Source organism: Pelobates fuscus, chromosome 5, assembly GCF_036172605.1.
Source record: "Pelobates fuscus isolate aPelFus1 chromosome 5, aPelFus1.pri, whole genome shotgun sequence".
NCBI classification, from domain to species: Eukaryota; Metazoa; Chordata; class Amphibia; order Anura; family Pelobatidae; genus Pelobates; species Pelobates fuscus.
The window spans coordinates 242,349,880-242,374,201 of NC_086321.1; the positions used below are offsets into that span (position 1 = coordinate 242,349,880).

The 24,322-nt window shown below is 41.6% G+C and overlaps 1 long non-coding RNA gene across 1 annotated transcript in view; it reads left to right on the forward strand.

Moving 5' to 3' along the window:
* LOC134612784 (uncharacterized) overlaps nt 1-24,322 on the forward strand; it is a 915,097-nt gene that overhangs the window by 760,175 nt on the left and 130,600 nt on the right. The window contains exon 5 of the long non-coding RNA XR_010090954.1: nt 22,486-22,539. This is a non-coding gene — a long non-coding RNA (uncharacterized LOC134612784). The remainder of the gene's footprint in view (nt 1-22,485; nt 22,540-24,322) is intronic.

Genomic DNA, 24,322 nt, shown 5'->3' on the forward strand with positions numbered 1-24,322 from the left:
TTTTATTTGTGTGCTTTTTTTTCGCTGTTGAGCTGTGACCTATTTCATTTACTGGACGTTTTACTGAAATCTGTTTAAGAAAGCAACTAACTGTTGTTCTGCATTTAATTCAATTCTTAAATTTATATGTTATTAATTTGTAGGTTATTTTGTATGTTTAGGGTATTTTCGTTGCTCTCTAAGTGTATCATGCACTGTTCTTTATGAAACTGGGCAATGATTTTGGACTATATCTCAATATTATGCAAATTCGTGTCACAGAAGCATTATATTGCAAATTACATAATCCAAAAGCTGCTTTCAACATCTGTGACAAATCCTTCAATTCATTACCAATTAGATGATAAATATTAAAGCCCGGCCTCTAAGGAATCCTAAACTTCAAGGAGCAGAAGAAATAGCAGAGTGACAAGTGCACTGCCGAGCTCAGTTGACAGCTGCCAAAGTATGAACTGTGATAATAAAGACATGTTATAATCATGAACCAAACATAAAAGCAAACAATAATTGTGAAATTATTATGAAACTAAAATGCTGACATCAGAATATCCACTTATCCAAAAAATAAGTTTACAAGAATATCCACTTACAGTTATTAGTTCTCCTTAACCATAGCCCCCATAAATGCTAACCTAATCTAACCCCTAACCCTGGACACCCCCTAGCCCTAAGTACACATAGTGTTTCACACCCTCTGAACCAAAACTCTCCTATTCTTAAACACCCATTAAAATTGTGCTTTGCTCTGTAGCACCCAACCTGTACTTTTTGCCTAAATGTTATTTTTAAGCCCTTAAGGACTGAGCCAAATGTACAAGTTGTGATCAAAACAAAACGTAAACAAAAATTTGAATTTGCGCTATATGTTTGTTCAGGCGTAATTTGTCTCTTTCGTATTATGTGCACCCACACTTATTATATATAATTTTATTCAGGGGGAACAGGGCTTTCATTTAACATCAAATATTTAGGTATGAAACCTAATTTAATATGAATAAAATATAAAAAATGGGAGTAAATAAGTTTTTTTTTTTAAATATTTTAGTTCTGCATGATATTTTAACTTCAAATTTCACAATACTGTTAGCTTTTATTTTTTATTTTTTCAATTTGACATATATTTTATTCTCTTGTTTGTCATTTCGATTTGCGGCGCCTGCTCGCCAGGGTACAGAAAGAAAATGGGGATAATTGTGCAGGAACATATATTTACATCTGAGGGATTATACACAAAACAGTATTTTATTTCCAATTCCCACTTTGCTTCAACCCCCGCTTCAGGTGACCTTCTTCGGGCTCGTCTCCTCCCTCCCACTCATTTAAGTCTTGTGGTTGCTTGGGCTACTCATGCCCTTCTGTTAGGAGCTTCGTGTTGACCTTGTGCCTGATGTTACGTTTTGTAGTGATCGTTTGCCTATGGCTGAATAGGTTCCCCTTAGTTATAACTATGGGTTGCCCTCTGTGTTTATCTCTCTAGTTATTTGTGGGGGTACCAAACTTTTAACTGTGGCTTCCAGTTTCTGATATTTCTGCCATCTCCCACCAGCTAATACGGTATGTGTTTGTGGCTTCATATGTTTAGCGGCCACTAGCTCATATTCCCAGTTAAGCAATGTTTGGGTGATGAGGGTCTCTTTCGAGGGTGTTACCGCTGACTTCCATGCCCTGGCTATAATCGTCACCGCTGCTATCAGCAGTTGGAAAATCAGTTTACCCTCTACCTTGTCTTTAGTCTTGGGTAGCATAAACAATAAACATTGTTCAGGGGTTATTGACAACTTCCTACCCAAGAGTTGTTCCCCCATGCCTTCTACCTCTCTCCAGAATGATGTTAATTTGGTGCACGACCACCATATATGTAGCATCGTGCCCCCCTGTGCTCCGCACCTCCAGCACACGTTAGGTGAGTTTGGGTACATCTTTGATAGCCTTTCGGGCACCATGTACCACCTGTATTGAAGTTTCCTAATTGTCTCTAAATGTGTGGTGCACATTGTATTACCTTTATGTATTGAGAAAGCCCTTTCCCAGGTTGGCCTTTGTATGGTGTGCCCTAGGTCTTTATGCCATGCCTCTTGAAATATCATTGTGGTCTCCATCTTGTCTCTTTGAAGCTCGTTATAGAGTTTCAACAGAGTTTGCTTGGCCGGTTTGGGTGATAAACATATTTGTTCTATGCTAAGTGTTTGGTGCTGTACCTGGTCCTGAACCTTGACCTTTCCTAAGAATGATTTTACTTGTAGGTACGGGAATATTGCGTTGTTGGGCAGGTTGTACAGCTTTTGAAGTTCAGGGAAGGGCTTTATCTTTCCGTCTGTACATAGATGGTGGATTGTGGTGCAACCTCCCTCTTTCCAAGGCTTATGGTCGAATTTCTGAATTCCCATAGCAACTGTAGATATTGGGGCCTCCCCCTTCTTTCTCTCTGCGTGTTAACTCATCCCATATTTTTAATGTCAGGGCGGTGGTCGGTAGGGGGTCTATATGTGTCGGGTGGTGGGCGTGCGGTAGCCAGAAGAGGTTGAGTAAGTCCCGACCTCCTACCCAGTGTGCCTCTAACTGTGTCCATTGTTGGGCCTCCCCTGCTTCTGTGGATATCTTGACTGCTGTTAGTTGCGCTGCCCTGTAGTACGTGTGTACGTTGGGCAGTCCTAGCCCCCCCTCTTTGATCGAACGTTGCAGGATTGAGGATGCCACCCTGGGCTTTTTATTTGCCCATACGAATCTTGTAAAAAGACTCTGCATGGCCGTCAGATAATGTTTTGGTAGATTAATGGGAAGTGTTCTTAGTAGATATTGTAGTTTCGGTAGCAACATCATCTTTAGTGCTGCCATTCTTCCTACCCAGGATAGATATTTGCCTTCCCAACCCTCCAGCGTTTTTTCTAGCTCCTTATGGAGTTTTGTGTAGTTTTTGTCTAGAAGTTTATGAAGGTTTGCTGGGATGTCTATACCTAAGAAAGTAATGTGGTCTGTCCTCCAGTCAAAATTGAACCCCGATTTGAGTCTGTCTAGGGCGTCTGTCTGTATTCCTATCCCCATCGCTTGTGTCTTAGTAATGTTAAGCTTGTAATAGGAATGTCGTCCATATTCTGAGATAGTCTCCATCAGGTTGGGAAGAGATAATTGCGGTTGCGTTATTGTAAGCAGTATATCATCAGCAAACAGGTTTGCTTTGTACTCCCTATCTCCCACTTTCACCCCATGAATAGAGGAGTGTTGCCTAATTGCCACTGCCAGTGGCTCCAGGGCTAATACATATAGTAGTGGGGACAAGGGACACCCTTGCCGCGAGCCATTAGTTATTGGGATAGGGTCCGACATGAATCCTGCATTCACTACTTTAGCTGTGGGTTTGTTGTATAGGGCCCTGACCGCTGAGAGGTAGACATCCGGCATCCCAAACTTTGTTAGGACCGCCCTGAGGAAATCCCATCCCAGTCGGTCAAAGGCTTTTTCTGCGTCCAGGGCCACCACTACACAGCCCACCTTCATGCGCTTGGTGCTGTAGATGGTGTCCAGTACTTTTCTGGTATTGTCCCCCCCTTGCCTGCCCTTCACAAATCCCACTTGGTCATTGTGAATGATATGTGGGAGTATGTTGCTGAGTCTTTGCGCATATATTTTAGCGTACAGCTTAGCGTCTGTGTTTAACAGGGAGATGGGGCGGAAATTTTGAGGACATGTGGGTGGTTTTCCTTGTTTTAGGAGGGTTATGATGTGTGCCATCAGCATCTCTTTTGGCAGTTGACCGTTTTTTGTGGCTTCGTTGTATGCGTTAGTTAGATATGGCGTGAGGGTGGTAGTAAATGTCTTGTAATAACAGTTGGCAAAGCCATCTGGGCCAGGGGCCTTGCCTGTCGGCAATCTTTGGATCGCCTCTGACACTTCTTTCTCTGTGATTGGGGATGAAAGTGCCTGGCTTTGTTGAGATGTTAGTGAGGGTAATGGGATCTTATTTAGATAGTCGTTGATGGCTGAGGGTTGCGGTTGTGGAGTTAGTTTGTTATCTGCTAGATTGTACAGGGAGGTATAATATTTGGCAAAGGCATTGCTGATATCTTTAGGTGCTGTGATCTTATGTCCCTTGTCCGATTGAAGATATGCAATCTTTTTTTTGGTTTGTAGTGTTTTGAGGCGTTGGGCGACTAGTTTGCTCGCCCTGTTGCCTTGTGTGTATTGGGTCGCCCTGAGTCTGCGCAGGTGTTGGCCTGTTCTATCTAGTGCCTGGTTGCGGATGTCATGTGTGATCTGAACTATGCGATCTTTTAAGTCTCGAGAGGGGTTTGTTTGGTTTAGTATCGTGAGGTCCGCTAGCTCCTTCTGCCATTTACATCTTTGGGCTTCTGACTTTCTCTTAAGGTGTACAGCCCTCTGTATCAGCAGGCCCCGAGCCACCGACTTATGTGCTTGCCATATTATGTTGTGTGAGGTGTCTGCTATTGTGTTTTCTTTAAAGTATAATTGCAATTCCTGTTCCATTGTTTTCTGGAAGCGAGGGTCAGCTAGTAGGGATCCATTTAGTCTCCAGGGGCTTCTATGTGTGGTGTCGTATCTGTCAGCAAGTGTCACTGTCATCGGTGCATGGTCTGACCAGATGATCTGCTTAATGTCACACTCCTGATCCTGGTCTAAATATTGCCCTGTCATTAAAATTCCGTCAATCCTGGAGTATGTATTATGCACCGTGGAGAAGAATGTATAACCCCTCTCTCCTATGTGAGTCGCCCTCCATGTATCATAATAGTGGTATGTGTGTAATAGTTTCTGTAATGATTTGCCTTGTCTTTTAAGTGGTCTCATTCTGGGTGCTGTTGGTGACACCGTGGTGTCTATCTTGGGGTCTATAACATGATTAAGGTCTCCACACACTACGCTAATACCTTTCTGTATCGGTTCTAATTTGCGGAGCACTTTGTGTATGAAATTCCTTTGCTCCGAATTTGGGGCGTAAATGCTTGTGACCGTGTATGTGACATCATTGAAGGTGCCCACTACCATGACATATCGTCCCCCCTCATCAATCTCCACCTGGTTAAGTTCAAAAGCCACATATTTGTGTATGAAAATGGATGTCCCTTTGGACTTACTTGTATTTGTGGCGTGAAATTGGTGTGGGTAGTCCTGTTTAAACAGAGGGTAGTGCGCCTTGGTCTTAAAATGGGTTTCTTGCAGGCACACAATATCTGGTCTGTTGCATCTTAGGTCCTGGTGCAGAAGGCTGCGTTTTGCAGGACTGTTAAGGCCTCTGGTGTTGTGAGAATATATTTTCATGGGGGTCTGTGATCTGTTTTCTGCTTTACCGTTTGTGTTAAGTATTCTATATGGGGGGTTACCACCCTACCCAGCCATTTCGAACCGGGTGGTCTCCCCTTCTCCGTGTATTCCCTGTTTTTTGTACCTTTATTTTGGGTTTTCCCCGTGGTTGAGACAGTGGATTGAGGGTCATCATAGTGCTTTCGTATTATGTGACAAACAAGAGGGTGAAACAATAAAACAAAACTTAGATAAACTTGCAAAACTAAACAAAGTGCCATTGAATTGGCTTGGCTCCTGCCTGAGGTGCCCTGGGGGAGGATGCATGAAGCTTCCATGCCTGTTCAGAGCCTGTATGCGGCCTACTCACCGTTGGTGCTCTCTATTACCCTTATGTGTGATGTGGGTGGCTTAACATTAGGGGTGGTGTGGGGCAGCATTTCTTACCCTTAAACCTTAGGGTGTTCTCCCTCAGAACATGTAGTCCTTAGTTGCCGTCTACCTTCCCCCTTTCTCCCTATATATATTCGCACATGTCCTTCCATTGTGGGTTTTGCTCAGTTGCGTTAAATAAAATAAAGTAGCATACTTAAATGATAAAGTCCCACAGTCATTGTGTTTTACTTGCCACTCTTCGTGGATGCTGCTATTTGTTTCTGGTCGCTTTCCGCCACGGTGTTGTTGGTTTGCTTCGTGCCAGTGCCGGCGTCGTGGTCTGCTGAGGTGCCAGTCCCCACTCCCGAAGAATCCTTAGGCCTACCTCTGGTGTTCCCAGTGCCGCCATCTTGCCTTCGTGTTGAACCAGGAGCTTAACTGGGAAGCCCCATCGGTACGGTTTCTTGTGCTGTCTGAGGACTTCAGTGATGGGTGCAAAGATCTTCCTTTTTTTCAAGGTGGCCGCTGAGATGTCCGCATAGATTGCGGTTCCTTGATATGGCGCCGGGTATGTCGTGCGCTGCCTGCTGGATTTCATAATCACCTCCTTAACATGAAAAAAATGCAGCCGCACCAGCACATCTCTCGGCGTTTCCTTTGATAGAAAGCTGGGTTTAGGGACCCTGTGGTAGCGGTCCATCAGGAACATGTCCTGAGGTAGGTCTGGTGCTAGGACTTTAAAGAGGCCTTGCAAGTGTGCGTGAAGGACTGTAGGGCCCACTGCCTCCAATATGCCTCTAATCCTAAGGTTGTTGCGGCGCGACCTGTCTTCTATGTCTGCCATTTTATTTTCGAATGTAAGTATATTGTGACGAGAGCAATCTCGCCACATTGCATTGGAGAAGCCTGGTTGCCCGTCTGCTGCCTTTGGACTATGGCCCTGGGAGATTGGGCCCTTTAAAAACAGTATTCGGCCCTAACAGAGTGCATGTCACTCATTCTGGCCCTTTAAACACAGTGGGGTCATTCGGTACTTGCCCTGTGTGAGCGGTGATACCCCCAGATAGCTATGCCATGGAGCCTATTCATATAATGAAAGACTATGGGAAAGACTTTAGCTCCATGGCAATTGAACTGTGTGAATAGGATCTGAGCGCTATTCGGTAGTTTTGTGCGTTCAGATCCCAGCTATCTGGGGATATGTGAAATGTCTGTGTGTTATGTGTAAAAGGGGACTTTATGTATTTTAAAGTCTTTTATGTCTTTTTGCAACCATGTGCTCAATGGAGTCTGCCTATAGCCCTGGATAATTGGATTACTTTCCTCTTTGTCTCCAGGAACCTGCTTAAACCAGATTGCCATGCTGCCAGCCAGGGACCAAAATATACTTTTACTAACTTTTGAACCCCTGGTCTGATTCATGCCATTTTTTTATATGTTGTTCCCCTGAGTGGATTGATTTTTATGTGAATGTGATGTATGGTTTTAGAGTTATGAATGTTAGGTAAAAAGTATGTTAAACTGTAAATGTTCTGGCCAGCAGATAATTGAGCTATGTATATTGCTAAAACTCAATTATCTAGCCTGGCCCAGAGGAGGAGTTTTGTGTTGCATAAATTGTGAGTTCTGTGTGCCAGTAAATCAGTCTTGTTCCAGCATTAAGCTTTGGCTCATGTGCGGATTATTTGGCGAGACCAGCAAGTTATTACTCTGTGGATTACTTGGTGATTTTATTTTATGGGAAGAAGGGAATGCTTGACGGAGTAACGGATTGTACCGTCACATATATCTTCTTGCATTTCTTCCATATCTGCCCACATAGCGTTATAGGCCTCCTCCTGATCCATTTTGTCTTCCAGTGAGGAAGTTCTGTTGCCCAGGTCTTGGATGTCAGATTTAATTTATTTCAATGCTGACTGTAGTGTGCATTGCAGCTTGTCATGCATGGCGTCCAGCATGCGCTGTAGCACTCCCTGTGTCACTGGCAAGTCCGTCTGTATGTTATTTTGTCTGTCTCCTTCGTCTTCTTCGGCGCCATCTTGCCCTTCGTCTTGCGCGCTCGCTTGTTTACCTTGGGTGTTCCGAGCTGCAAAGAAGCTGTTTTTGTCCCCCTTGTCTGCCTGGCGCCTGCCTTTCTGCTGAGACATCTTTGTGGCTTGGTTGTTCCGATTTTGGGTATTTGTAGCGCTAAGTTTAGGCCTCCGTAGCTCGGAGCTACTCTGACATGCGGCTGCTCCCGTTGAGCTCCAGGCCACGCCCCACAATACTGTTAGCTTTTACTGCAATAAAATGCACATATTTGTATTCAGTGATGTCTCATGTGTAAAACAGTACCCCCTATGTACAGATTTTATAGTGTTTTGGGAAGTTACAGGGTCAAATATAGCATGTTACATATTTCAGTTTTTTCACAATGAAATTCGCCAGATTGGATACGTTGCCTTTGAGACCGTATGGTAGCCCAGGAATGAGAATTACCCCCATGATGGCATACCATTTGCAAACGTAGACAACCCAAGGTATTTTAAATGGGGTATGTCTAGTCTTTTTTAGTAGCCAATTGGTCACAAACACTGGCCAAAGTTAGTGTTAATATTTGTTTGTGTGTGAAAAAAATAAATAAATTTGAATGCCAATGTTGGCCAGTGTTTGGGACCAAGTGACTACTAAAAAAGACTGGACCTGCCACCCCCCCCACCCCCCCGGCATTTAGAGCCAGGTCACTAAGGACGGCATAGCATGCCCACCGTCCTTAAGGGGTTAATTACTACAATTTTGTGGTTGCATAAACCCTTTTGTGGTTGAATAAACCCTTTTGTTTCAAATGGAATAATTTTAACCCATACCTGTGCATGGCTTCTATTATTATCTTGAGTGGGATAGGCAGGTTTTTTTGTGGTGGGTGGACAACTGCTTGGGGACCCATAACTACCGATTGGAGACTTTCACACCAAGTTTGGGGGGATGGACTATGTCATATCCATCCCAAGCACATTTAATTATAGCCCCCACTTGCAACCCATGGGTGGGGCTCAGGAGCTCAATAGGCCTCCGTGGTTAAAGTGCCAGGAAAACAAACTTGTTTCCTGGCACTATAGATTTCCTATTTGTCAAGGCCCCCTCCAGGGGCTCCCAGTCGCTTATCTGGGTCCAGCGCCATTGTCCCTCAGTGCTGGCTCAGCTCCACCCACGCTCTTTCCCCACCGATGTCCGCCGGCAGGTGAGACCTAATGTGCATGCACAGCAATAGCTGCGCTCGCATTAGGATCTCCCCATAGGAAAGCATTTTCTACTGCTTTCCTATTGGGAAAATCTGACGCTTGAATTCCTCATGCATAGCGAGTCTGTTTCAATTCCGGAAGTCCCTCCTGTGGCTTTCTGGTAGACATCCACTAGAGGTGGAGTTAACCCTTAGAGGTAACTATTGCAGTTTATAAAAACTGCAATAAATACCACTGCAGGGTTAAGAGTGATGAGCTGAAGTGGTCTGGGTGCCTACAGTGTCCCTTTAATATTCGCTATTATAGCCTCCATCTACTAACTGGCTGGGACTGGGCATAGGATAAGATGCCTCCCCATTAATTTTAAAGGAACATGCTCAAACCCTAAAGCACTTCAGCTTGCTGAAATGCATTATTTGTAAAGACGTCTCATTAAGCCACATTGAGAAGTTTGTAATTGGACAGCCATGGAGTATCGGGGCTGGGTTAGAAGGGGAGGGCTTCCAAAGGCTTAAGACAAGAGATCTATAACTTTTACTAGCCGGTTTTAGGTGTACTCCAATTAAAAAAAACTGCATACTTAAATGCATACATTTTACTTTGGGTTATATATACTAAATGGTGATTTTTTTTTTTTATTTGAGCATTGGCGTGTCCCTTTACTGGCCATGGGTGGGGACCCGGAGGGACACTATTTCTCCTTGTTTAATTATTTTAATAATAGCCACATATTTGGGGATAAGGATGAACAGTGATCTGTCCACCCACCAATGTTTATTTAACAGCTCCTACCAATGCCGATGGGGGTGGTTAGGAAGGAACCTGTGCCAGGTTCTCTTTGTTAATTAATAGTTACTGGGCATCAACAGCTGCCCGGTCTTTAGTATTTTATGACAATGAGCAGACACTGATTGCTCACCATTTAGCATACATGCCCCCACTCGTTTCAGGGCAAGTGGGGGCATGAGAGAAGAAATAAACTTCCCTTACACTAATGTGGAAGGCATATTGCCAACCCCGAGCATTTTTTTAAATTTGCCTGCTGGCCACAATTGCTGCCAGTGGAGGAAAAATAGAAAAGCATTTTTCAAGGTCATTTATCAAGGATTATGCCCTCGATAAACGACATTGAATCACCAAACTCGATATTTTTAATGCTAATTGTATTATCAATTTTTTTTATATATTTTGCAAATCGATATTATTGAAATGGTGGTAATGATTTGAATCAATAAAAGCCTTATCAAGAGCTGATAAACTGCAAATCAATGTTATCAGCTAGAATGTAATTGAGGCCAATGGTAGAAATAACATGGATGCTTGAAATGCAAGTGGTGTTGCAAGAGGGCATTTTTCTATGACGCCATGTTTATTGCTCGTAGCTGAAAACTTTACTGTCTGTCTGTCTGTCTGTCTATCGATCTACCATCAAATAGAGATGTATATGTAGATTATTGCATGTTGCTTTGCATTGTGTATGTAAATTATTGCACTTTTGTGAAGTACTCTATAGAGTCATTATTGCTGTGAACTATAATGTGGCTGTTAGAATACCTTACTTACTGATTTCCAGTGGAAAATAATTTAAATCAGCTCCCTCCAGACAGCTGGAGAGAGAAGACTTCAAACAATAGATAGCAAAATATACAACACAGAGGATAATAAATGTGTGGATGATGTTGGGAATGATAACAGATTTAATTACCAGAAAGGCAGAAAAAAAAAAATAACACGTATGAATAGAAGCATAAGGAAAGAAAAATATGTGAAAGCAGAAGCCAGTTTATTCTCCTTTTGTACTTTACAGAGAACTATTTAAATATTTATTTGTTTTTTTGTTTGCTTATATGAATTAAGGTCTTACCAATCTCAAGGAACATCATATATACATATATATGAAATACTTATCAAGAAAGGCAAAGGAGTAATCTTGTAGAACTTCAAAATCTGAATGCTACCAACTGAATTTTACCTCTCCTGTGCCATAATATATTTTGCTATTAGCAGAGGTGAAAATTTCCACTGGTTTAGTAGCCATTGGCTTGTGAGAATTTAGCCCTAGCGAGTAGACATTCAGCTCTTGTCTTGCAAGCGTGCCATGAACCCACCTTCCACTGTCTGTGAGAATCCACATCGCTGTTTGAAAGTAACAGCTTATCAGCGGCTTCCTGACTGATACATGCTAGCATCAACAGTGGTATTAAAGCAGCAGACAATAATGTATTAGTCCACTAACCTCACTGTGATTAACCTTAAGAGGGGCAACACTGGATTTTTGTCAGATTTTAAGTTAGAAAATGAACCCATACATTTGTACAAACACAGGTACCCACACTTACAAACATCAATACAAGACTTTGAGATTCATTTCTGTCGTACCCGCATTTTGTCTGAATTTTCTATTATGTATATATTTTCTAATACACTGAATGGACAATTGTTGTGCCTTTTGGTTAATCTAATTCAGTTCCAAAATCACTTTTTCACAACCAAAATTTAGAACTACATACACCAAATATTCAGGATTCACAAAAAATCTATTTATTTTTGGTAAAAATGGTTTGGCAAATTTGCCATGAATAAGTCTAATGTACACAGTAACAAATACCTCCATCTGCACCTACGCCTTCACATACCCAAACGCAATAGCTACACACATATAATACAAATATATGCACATATACAACTGCACAGAGATAGATAAACATTCATATATGCAACTTGACTATGATCATTAGGTGGGATTTATTGGCAATTATTTGGTCCCTGCATCCATCTAGATTAAAACAGCCCTGATGTTTTCACTGGAGCGTTTGATCTGATGCCCCCCTCAAGGATCCACCGGTGTGTTCAAACAGGTGGCCAAGTGAAGCTAAAAACTGCTAGAACATAGGATAAATAATCTAATGTACATTGCCATGTTGTGTGTTCATTTTAAAATTAATATTAGATTGCTGACATATGTATTATTAGAAAATGTAGGAAGTCTTCCCAAGTGTAAACTTTGCAAAACCCTTCATGTGTGCCGGAAGTATATATTCATAAATTTAAAATCTAATCACCATATTTCGACATATTGTATTTATACATAATTGGGTCTTAAAAATGTGGGGGGTGTCAAATTAATACAGAAGAACAACTCCACAGATCCTACCATAACTCACAAACAGCCAGTCAGGTTGACTACACCTGGGGAAGACAATGTTTGTTAGCATACAAAACAGCACAGCAGAGCTCAAAGACAACATATTTTAACATCTATAGCCTATTTTTCAAATAAAACAACAGAACACAAAATATGTTTTCTCTTACTATTTTTCACTTTTCTTGTAAATTGAAGGCTGAAAAAGAGCAGGATTTTTAGATTGCATATGCTTTTTTTTTTTATACATTAAAAGCTAAAACTGGCAAGCTCTATTCAAAGTTGAGCACAGATTCCAGTAAGCATTCAAGTGCCATGACAGAACTCATTTGATTAGACTTTGCACTCAATACACAACACCTATTGCAGAGAGGTCACGCTGCATCTGTCTTGCTGTCACACCAATCCCTTTGTGAGTGCTGGTTGCAGTTACTTCTTACTCTATATATGCTGGAACTCATTTGGTTTGATCCAAAGTGCTATTTCCAAAATAACTGTGAGAGAAGAACGTTTTGTCAACTGATTGCCAGGTTGCAGATTTTTTTTTTCTTAACAGCGTGATTCTTCGTGCTGAGAGAGAAATGGTTTCTTAAATGAGAATTATTTAACCCTTTTATGTGCAGAGAATATAACAACGAATTATAGCATCTTGAAAAAAAGAAGAAAATACTTGTTTCAATTTTATAAACCTTATATTACCTCTAATTATATGGACAGAGGAGAGGCTTATATTATTTTCTTGTCTCCATGTGGTACCCGCCACCTTCTATTAACTCCTGTAGCAATTGCAATGCTATGCATATCTTCCAGCAGGGAATATTTCAGGTGCTTCAATAAAACATTTTCCATATTCAACCCTGTCCTCTGCACTTTTTTATTATTATGGTTAAAAAGCTCAGAAACTATTTTAAAAGGATAAAATTGCAGCTCCAAAATTTTATACTGAAAATCAAGAGGCCAGCCAAAATACATCTATTCAGTGTCATTATTGTTCTAATTAGTATTTATATAGCACCAACAAACTTTTCTTAAGCCCACCACTATGCCACAGAACCCCAATATCAGTGAATCCTACACTAATTTTAAGATAGGAGACAAATTGAATAATAGTGCTAGTGCATGGAGTAGTGGTGAGCTTAAAGGAACTCTCCAGTGCGAGGAAAACAATCCATTTTCCTGGCACTGCAGGTCCCCGCTCCCTCCCACCACCCATCCCCGGTTGCAGAAGGGTTGAAACCCCTTAAGTTACTGACCTGAGATCTCCGCCGATGTCCCTCGGCGGTGGTTTCGGGTCGCCGCCGCTCCTCCTCTTCATTACATCAGCCGGCGGGGGAGACTGATCCCGCCCTCTGGCTGAGGAGACCTAATCCGCATGCACATTAGAGCTCTCCATAGGAAAGCATTGCAAATGCTTTTCAATGCTTTCCTATTGGGAATTGAGTGACGCTGGAGGTCCTCACACAGCGTGAGGACTTCCAGCGATGCTATAGCACAGATTTTCTAGACAGCCACTAGAGGAGGAGTGAACCCTGCAAGGTAATTATTGCAGTTTATAAAAAAACTGCAATAATTACAGTTGCAGGGTTAAGGGTAGTGGGAGTTGGCACCCAGACCACTCCAATGGGCAGAAGTGGTCTGGGTGCCTGGAGTGTCCCTTTAATGGGACACTATAGGCATCCAGATTACGTCAGTTCATTGAAGTGGTTGGGGTGAAAAGTCTCTGTCACCCTTTTTTGAGAAATTCCACTGTTTGCATTGCAGTACTAAGATTGCCTCTACCGTCTGCCTACCAAACAATCACTAGAGGCACTTACTGGAGTTTATCAGACTCTGGGTCCCCTAAATGAAGCTGGAGGCACTTACATTCTGTACCAGGATATCCAGCATCAGTGAGATCCACATAGTAAAGCTTTAAGTCCAATTCTTTCCTATGATGAGGGCCTAATGTGCTTGCAGTGCTTGTCTCGCATGCACATTAGTTCCCCCTTTGGATGATGTCAGAGGAGAAAGTGGAGAGCTGACCCAGCACCGAAGGACATCGGTGGTGGAATTGGGTGAGTAAATACAGGTTATTTTTTAACCCTTTATTTGCTACTGGGGGCCACAAGTAAGAGGAGGTCAAAAGTAGACAACATAGTATTAAGAATACAGATTTGTATTTCTAACACTATAGTGTGCCTTTAATACGATATGGTGGAACTGAATCTCCATATTTGTTTGCTGAGATAGGTGATTTTATTAGCATGGTAAAATTTGAACTACATTTTTTGTGTATCTAATTTTTGGTATCGATTTTTATCGATATAATCTATTTTTTTTATTGGTATTTTATTGGAGTTTTATTCAACAAACACTTTTTCATTGTATGACATATATTAACATGACAATTTCAAGAACATACATTTGGATGTGGAGCACTAAGGATAACAGCAGGGTACAATATTTAACAGCTTTGTTTTGTAATGTTTCATGTGGTGATAACCCTTGTTTATTTTGTGCAGACTTATCTAAGTCTGTGGCAGCCTGGTGAGGCTCGTGTGCATGCTGTGAACCTTGTGTAGATGAGGTGGGTGCTGTATAGAGACTATGTGTACATGCTGTGAGCCTTGATTAGATGAGGTGGGTGCTATATAGAGGCTGTGTGTAACTTGGGTGAGAGTATGTTATGCCGGGGCCAGGAGTTTTATCTCTGTTCTTCTGTGCGGGGTAGAGTCCCCTGTTGTCAGCTGGTAGAGTCTCTGGGCCTTGGCTTTGGGGGCAATTTGCTAGCCCGTTTCTGCTTGCTGAGTGTCTCTTTGATTTCGCTGAGGCAAGTTCAGCCCCCGAAGGAACGTATCTGGGTCTCCAGACGAGTCCAGGGTAGTCAACGTGTTGTCTCCCGGGAACCTCCAGCGTGTGGTCCATACCCCAGCGATATTTAACATTTGCATCTCTGAGCCCTTTGGTGATCGGGGCCAGCTTCCTTTTCTCCAATAACACCGTAAATGGTAAGTCTGCATAAATCGCAATCGAGCTGCTTTCAAACTCAATACTGCCAGTGACTCTGGATCGGGACATAATTGCTGATCTTGCTGCTATGTCTGCTGTCAATGCCGTCACCAGTAGCGGGTTATTCTCCCCTTTCCATAGGGCCATGTATGTCAACAGTCATTGCAGGTAGGGGAGCAGCTCCGTCCCCCCAATATGCTCGGGGACCCCCTGATAAGAATGTTTTGGCGTCTATGTCTGGAGTCAAGCACTCTCACTGTGTAGGTAAGTTTCTTTACCTGGTTGGTCAGTGTTTCCAGCTGGTTTTGGGTGGTCTGCATGTGTGTATCTCGAGCAGCCTCTTTTATTTCTATTTCAGTGACCCTGCTTTGTAGCGTTTTCAAATCCGCTTGGGCTTCCTGGAGGTCCATGTTACGGTTGCCTCCAGGCTGGCTGGAAGTTGGACCATAGAAAAGGATGCTCCTAGCGCTCACCAAAGGACCATCAGCACCGTAGACACCATAACTACTGCATAGACACTATAAGTACTGCAGACTCCACGAACCGCCGCTGCTGGGCTAGTATCTCGCCGTCTGCTCTGCGCCCTGGACCTACGACCAGGCTCCAGGTTCCAGTAGATGAACCTCTTCCTTCTGTAGAGCAAAGCAGGATCAGGAACAAGAGCTCTTACAAGAGCTCAGTAGCTAAGGGAGTATGAAGAGCATAGCAATCCCTGTAGTGATTATAGCTGTCCCCTACAAACATGAGTCGAGGCTGCAAGTTAGAGGGACATGTCATTCTGTTTATTGACACCAAAAGTACCTTCTTTTATGCAGGTTCCCCTTAGATAGGACCACCCACAGGGTGTTACAAAACAACCAATCATACACGTACATTACCGAAAACACTCCCAGCATTTACACACAAAATCCTCCCCTCTGCCTGTGATATAATTATGTTACACAAGGGGTTAACATAATTATCACAGACAGTAAAAATACAGTTTTTACAAATACCCTATAACTTTAAAACCATACATCCAATCTCCAGAAAAGCATACTTCAAACATAAACACTCTCAAAAAGCAGACAAATCCATCCAGTGGATAAAAAGATAGACGGAAGTCCTTTATGACCGAGCACATTTTCCTGCCCAAAACAGTTCCATAGTTCCAACAGTTCCATAGATTTGAGCTGTGCGGTCGGTCAATTTCATGCAGAAAAACGACTAAGTCCCATTCGAACGTGCGTTTGAATCTTCGAACGGGACTTAGTCTCTGCAGCTGAAAGTTTAGTGCAGGAGAAGGTAAGGGTCAGCGGTGTTCGTGGAAATGTGTAGCGAATTTTAGTTCCATGAATTTGGCTACACATACCGCTGACCTCGTTCGAATGAACAAAGATGGCCGCCGCCATGTGTTCGTTTGCACGAACTGCGGCCACCCAGCGGTCGGCAATTAACCTGCATTAACCTCACCGCCTGGGAGGTAAATTGCCTGCACACTTCCACTTATGGGTGGTCCGCCTGTGTGGTATTTGGTTCAGTAAGCCCCATTTACTGAACCAAGTGGGAGAAAGTCAGGGAAAAATTATTTTACAGGTCTGGGGACACCGTCTTAAAGGGGCATTGTTCACCAAAGTCACAATATGTCCCCAGACGGTTCTTAAAGGGCCATACACACCCAATAAAAGTACATAAATTTTAAGGGGCACAATCTCCCAGGGGCCATAGTCATGAGGAAGGGGGCTGGCAAATAGGCTTCTCCACAACCCAGGGAAGCCGGGCAATTTGTCATTTAAAGTGCCAGTTACAAATGGCAGTTTGTAACAGTCCACTTTCCACACCCTCCTAAAATCCTGTAAGAGGTTTCGGATGTCTCTTCTTGTCGCTGGTGCGGAATCACCCTCTGTGTCTGAGTCTGATTGTATGCTGCTTTCTGATGGTGTGGCAGTTCTCTCGTCTTTGGCCTCCTCTGAGGTTTATTCTTTACTCTGGGCTTCGAGCACCATCTTGGCGGGAGCGCATGGAGTAGGCCTCTCAAAGGAAAGCCTGATGTCGGGCATTCTCTGTGCCTCTGGGTACTGATTTTTATTTTATTTTTTTCGCACCATGATCATCTCTGGGTGAGATTGGATTGTCAGCTTTGGGAGCTGGTAGGTTTGTGTATATTATCTCTTTTTGTTCGGTTGGAACGGAGCTACGCTTTGAGACGTCTGTGCGGTAGCTCATTCAGCCACGCCCCCCATATAATCTATTTTTATCATCCTAACACATATACAAATGTTCTGATACTGTAATCAAACAGTAAATCAACAAACTAGGATTTTATATCACTTCCTGGCAATTAAAAAATTGGACTTTTACTGATATGACACAACTAAAATGTGTTTTTTTATCAGTGCTACTGTTGAAGTACAGAACAACAAAAAAACATCTATTATAGTTATGAAAATACTTTTTATTTAGTATAATCATTTAATTGGGAAAAAGCAGCTTTCCTGGTACATAGGCACCAAAAAAAGATGACCCATGGAAAAAAAAAATTGATTAATGGCTAGGGGGCAGTCACTAAATGTTGATTTTATTCACTGATGAAGTGAGAATTGAGCAACAAAGGGAAAAAAGGAAGCAACAATACAAAAAAAATCTATATTTATATATAATACATTTAATACATATATAAAATAGAAATATAGATATTTTTTTTACTGCTTCTTCTCTTTTTACCTCTGCTAGCTAATTTTTTTCACTTGATATGTGAATGAATGGCAGAAATATGCACAATATATACATAATTTCACACCTTTTTAGTTTTCCAAATATGGATTTCATCATTAAAATTCTGCCGGACATAACCACACAAAACACAAAATTAGTCCATCACGATATATTTTCATAAAACATTATTTGTCCAAACCAAATTGTATTTCTGTGCACATGTCTACAGATCACACAGTGATTGGTGCTGGGCAGCTGGCAAAGTCTCTCACTGATCACAATTGAGGGGAGGGGCATGCAAGAAGACCCAGTCTCCTTGGCCTGACCAAGCAAAAGGCTCCATGTTGCCCTGATTGTGGGCTACTTCCTTAAGCTGTGATACACAGAAAAATATTCAATTCTTAGTTCCCACTTCTGTTTATTTATTTTACTCATAGAAACCCAAAGCAGCTGAATGAGATCGCTCAGCCTTGGGGGATCTAAATGTATTTAAAATTACTTTATCAATGTTCACTTTGAGTGCAGCATACAGCTCATCTATCAATCTGGGTTCACTAAATATGGCCAAGCTGATAGAGGGGAGCCTCGGGTATTCACTGATTCCTTGGTCTACCCACTTTGAGCATGGATTTAACTCTGCTCACTCCAAAATGTTAGGATGTGCTACACCATCCTAAAATAGTTAAAGCCCACTCTACGGAAGATGGCATGGAATGTCATAACATCTTTAAGCGGTTAAATGGACGATTTACTAAATAGATATTCTGCAGAACTCTATGTGATATGATACATACCTAAACATTATTTAAAATAAATTATTATTTAGATTTATCTGTCAATCTGCCTACCATATGTGTTTTACAGGGCTCAGATACAAGTATCTGTTCATAGAAGTACAATTCCAATTATTTATATAGTGCCAACACATTCCACAGATCTGTAGAATATGTAAAACAAGATAAACAATAAATTAAGAAAACATGTTTGACATACAGAAAACGGTAGGTGAAGAAGGCCCTGCAAAAATGAGCTTAAGATCTAAACATACAAAGCTTTGAACAAATGATAATTTTTATAGTTGAATAAAGTGGTACAACTTTTGTGTTTAAAACAAGTAGTTGCATCACTAATGAGTTTATATTTCTCTGTCAGTGACTATCTCTGAGCTGAAGCATCCATTTCTCCGCCTGCTCTATATACAACAAAAAAAATAACAGGACAATCAGTTGTCTTCTAGGGTAAAGAAAGTAACAGGGTTATCTAAAGGCAGGTCATTCACACGGGAAAATAAATAAATATAAATAAAAATAAATAAAAACGTCAATTTGCAATATTCATGGAAAGGTTAATTAATAATGTAACTGTTGACCCCCTTCAGTCTGGATTCCGCACTGGTCACTCTGTCGAAACTGCTGTGACCAAAGTATCCAACGATTTAATTGCTGCTAAATCTCACGGCCAATACTCTATTCTAATCCTCCTTGATCTTTCTGCCGCATTTGACACTGTTGATCATCAACAGCTTCTACACATTCTTCATAACTTTGGTCTACGGAATACTGCTCTCTCCTGGTGCTCCTCCTACCTCTCCCAGCGCTCTTTCAGTGTTTCTTTCTCTGGTTCTGCCTCTTCTCCCCAACCCCTCTCTGTCGACGTCCCCCCAGGTTCTGTCCTCGGCCCCCTATTGTTCTCTATCTATACTGCCTCCCTTGGTAAACTCATCAGCTCCTTTGGTTTCCAATATCATTTATATGCAGATGACACGCAAATCTACCTGTCCTCCCCTGATCTCTCTCCGCCCACCTTGACTCGTGTTTCTGACTGCCTCTCTGCTATTTCCAACTGGATGGCTGCTTACTTCCTTAAACTCAACCTGTCCAAAACAGAACTTCGAGTTCATCCTCCCTCAAGTGCTGCTACTCCTGTTGTCTCCATCCAAGTCAACGGCGCTACTATCACCTCTACCTCGCAGGCTCACTGCCTAGGGGTTATTTCCGATTCTGACCTCTCTTTTTACTCCCCATGTCCAATCGATAGTCAAATCCTGTCGCTTCCAACTCAAGAACATAGCGCGCATCCGCCCATATCTAATGCCAGACGCGGCTAAGATACTGGTTCATGCTGTTGTTCTCTCTCGCCTCGACTACTGCAATCCCCTTCTGACTGGTCTTACATGTTCCCAGCTTGCACCGCTGCAATCTATAATGAATGCGGCTGCGAGGCTTATTTTCCTGTCCGGTCGCACCTCTCACGCCTCCACGCTCTGTTAGTCCCTGCATTGGCTTCGAGTTAGATATAGGGCCCAATTCAAAAATCTGGCGCTTGCTTACAAATCCCTACATAATGCTGCTCCAACATACCTATCCTCCCTCATACACAAGTATGTCCCGTCGAGACCCCTGCGCTCATCCCAAGACCTACGCCTATCCTCTGCCCGGATCCCCACCTCTGACGCTCGCCTTCAAGACTTCTCTAGGGCTGCACCTATTCTGTAGAACGCCCATCCCTCCTCAATCAGACTTTCACCCAGCATCCACTCCTTCAAAAAATCTTTGAAAACTCACTTCTTCATTAAAGCGTATCAATTAAACTGTCAGCAGGCTTCTCATCCCCCACCCCATGACTCCTTTCCTGCAACTTAGAAGTAGTTATGGTAGGGTGTGGAACTGCACTCTATCCCTTTAAGCAGTATGTAGCTGGGTGCAACTCAGACAGTCTCAGTACCAGAGACCAAAATGCTGAATAACAAAATAGAAGGAAAGTCGAGGCACTCCAAGGTACAAACCAGGCAATTTTATTGAACCCACTCCATCGCAACGTTTCGACCTACACGGTCTTTGTCAAAGGACAAAGTCATATATGACCTACCAAGCACTCAATAAACCCTTCTCTAACTATTTCATTCCCCTACTTTAACCCTTTGTGTCACTATACCCCACTCCCTCTTGCATGTAAGCTCATTGAGCAGGGCCCTCAACCCCCTCTGTTCCTGTACGTCCAGTGGTCTGATCTCAATTATGTGTCTGTTAGTCCACCCATTGTACAGCGCTACAGAATTTGTTGGCGCTATATAAATAATAAAATAATAATAATAATAATTAAAGATAAAATCATGCAGTCAGGTAATACATCAGCTCTCAACATTTGAGTTAGACAACCCTGAGAAAAAACAAACCACCTCTTTAAATATAAATTGTATCTCTATAAACAGAATTCTAGGTCAGAGTTAACATGTGCATTCCACTAAATTAAATAAAGTGCTACAAATGACTGTTCTGAGAGAAGAGATAATGCTGTGTCTCTAAATGTCAGCATATCAAAGTGATTTTAACTATTTCCATTTTTTTCTTCGCAGTTTTGTTCAGTTATAATAAGGGTCCTTTTGTTTTATAACACTGTATTAAACAAACTCATGTGCAATATTGTTCTACTTGGCTACATCTTAATGACACATTTAGCTTTATTCTTTGTTTAATATATAACTGATGAATACAAATAACGTATAAATTATGAAGGCGCAAACAGGTGCCAAAATTAGCATTGAGTAGCTTAGTTCTTCTTAATTTTTCACGGTATGTGAGAGGTAATTTGTCTGTAGGAGTTATTAGCTATAATCCAATTTTTTGGCACTAGAGAATCCTGGAGTGCTCTCCTCCCTCCCACCCCCAATCCGACATCACTGAAGGGGTTAAAATACTTACCAGAACCCAGCGTCGATGTCCCTTGGTGCTGGGTCAGGCTCGACCTACACTTCTCCCCTACCGACGTCCATCGGCGTGGGAGACCTAATGTACATGCGCGGCAATGGCCGCGCGTGCATATTAGACCTCCCCGTTGGAAAGCATTATTTAATGCATAGCTTGAGGGCGTCCAGCGTTGTTTAGACAACCAAAAGTCGTCTAAGAAGCTGGAAGTCCCTCTAGTGGCTGTTAGGTAGACATACACTAGAGGAGGACTTAACCCCGCAAGGTAAATATTGCAGTTTATAAAAACTGCAATAATTACACTTGCAAGGTTAAAGGTGATGGGAGTTGGCACCCAGACCACTTCAATGAGCTGAAGTGCTCTGTGTGCCTACAGTGTCCCTTTAAGTTGTGATAGCACTCTCAGATACACCCTCATATCAGAGATCCAGTCAGTGGTATTAGGCGGCTATATGCTTTGCAATATATCCTTCTGCATTAGACATATGTTATCCCTTACAAATGAATGTTCTCTTTTTTCATTAGTTTGTTGTGTTTTTTTTGGGTTTGTTTTACCCTTTCCCCCACATCTCCTGGGTTCCTGGGTTTATGTAGTCATATGTATTATACCTGATCACTACTACTGTTAGTGTTACAGACTCTCGATTGATACATACTTACCTCAAGTATTATTATATGAAGAAAGATGAATATATTGACTCTCGGTGATCTACACTAATTAAGTAGATTGTTTTGTAAGAGTTCTCCTTGTTATTTTTCTAAGGATCAATTGTGGTTTATATTGTCGGGTTATTTACCTTTGTGTGATTATAAACATACATTATGTCTTCCCTATATTCATTCCATAGACTGAGATCTAATTAGGAGACTCCATATGTATATATTTTCTTTTGTTAGGTGATGAGGTTATTATTATTTTTTACGGATTATTTGAGTTCTTGAATACTACTGATTTCAATAAAGCTTTTGTCCAATTTTGAATAAATTTTAAATTTTTCCTCTTTAGTAGGGGTTCTTTGGAGTTAGTTAATATTCTCCTATACCTGATGAATACCACACATAAATAGTTTCATTTTTGTTTTCCCATCTCTCTTTTATATTACAGATTAAAAAATGCTAATAAAGTAGGATGTTGTTTACAGTATGAACACATGTAAAGGTAAGTGCTAATTATACTAATGAATGCTTATCATTTCACATCCAAACTCTTTGAATATTAAATGTAGGAGGAAAACATTTTAAGGTCATTATATTGCATTGATCTCTACCCTCACATATAGGAGATTTAAGTACTGCTGTTCACACCATGACATGAGACAATTCTCTTCTCCAAGATCCTTATTCTACTTAATATTTAACTGAATCAGTTTTAATTTTGTATCTACCTAAAATTAATCCTCGCATGATTCCCTGTTGTGTTTGTATGTTTTTTTGGAACAGATCCTAACCAACCTATTAATAATTTTGTATAGTCCCGGTACCCCAAGATAAAAAAACACTATTTCCCACAATTTTCAGTCAGTCTAAGTAGAAGGTTTGGAAGCATGGCTTGAAGCCATGCCTCCAAGCCTTTTGGGTATGAGAGCTGAAAATTTTACTGGTAACATACCATGACTTCAAGCGTACATGCACAGTGCCATCACAGTCGGCCATAGAGAATCATTGAGTACAATGATCCTCTATGGAGGAATTGTAGGTGTATTGCAATCAATGCTCTTCTATGTGACTGGCCTCTGGAGAAAATTTGTTTATTTTCATTTGTTTTTTTTCTTTTGTACAGATGTCAGGTGCTAAATTACAAGGGGAATCAGGACTGTAGCAATATGAATACATATATGTATTCCATGCACTTGAGTGTTCCTTTAAAGGGCTGCATGTATAGCTCACTTTGAGTGCTGTATTTACCTTATTAGTCAGGTTGGGTTCCATATGGTTTCATCTGACAGAAGGAAGTGACAGGTATGTGTTGATACCTTGAATCTCTCCAAAGCAAAGACATTAAACCTAATGTTTAATGTCTTTGACTTTAAAGCACACTGTTTTCAGGATAGCATAGAATATCCTAATGTCAGGAAGAGGTTAAAGCTGGCTGGACATCAAAATAATTGTCCACAAAGGTCTATTGAGCCAAGTGTAGCGAACTTTGGAATGGACTACAAGCCCAAATGCAGAGTTTTGGGAAATTGAGAGATCTGTGTACTTCAAAACTAATAGCCTTCTTACCTGGTTTTGGCTTTTCTAGTCACATGCACAGTTCCATGTAACTTCAATTGACTAATATTCAATTAAATTAAACAGTTCTGAGGCAAAACTTTGTTCAAACTTTGGGATTTTTTACTATAATTGAACCCTGATTGGTGCTTCTTCTAATCTTTGTGATATACCTATTTTTTTAAATATCCTCAATCTTAATTATGCTGTAACTTTTTTATTCCATGCAAGTAGACTTAATTCAACAAATTATGTGAATTATGAAAGCAGGTTGTTACTCTATAGCAGGGCTTCCCAACCTTCTACCGCAGGTACGCAGGTATGTGACAAAAATTTGGTAGTTGCAGTTCCTGTGGTGCAGGCACACCACACACATTGGGAAAAGCAGGGTGAGTGGGTCCATCCAGTGCCCCATGCACTTAGCGTCAACCAATAGATATCTGCCATGAGGGGTCCTGTTGAGTGTTCATTAACGGCATGAGTGGGCCCCTTCTTCTCTGCAGGGAATGCTGGGAGAAAGTGAGAGTTTGTCACTTCCTTGAAGGTCACTCAGATCAAGTCATGCAAGAGGGAGATAACAAACCTCAAGGTCAAGGTAGACCAGTAGAGGAGCAAGCCCCTAACTCACAACAGCCCCAACTAGCAGAAGCAAAACATTTTGACCTGTATGTGTGTTTTTGGTAGACAGCCACTAGAGGTGGAGTTAACCCTGCAAGGTAATTATTGCAGTT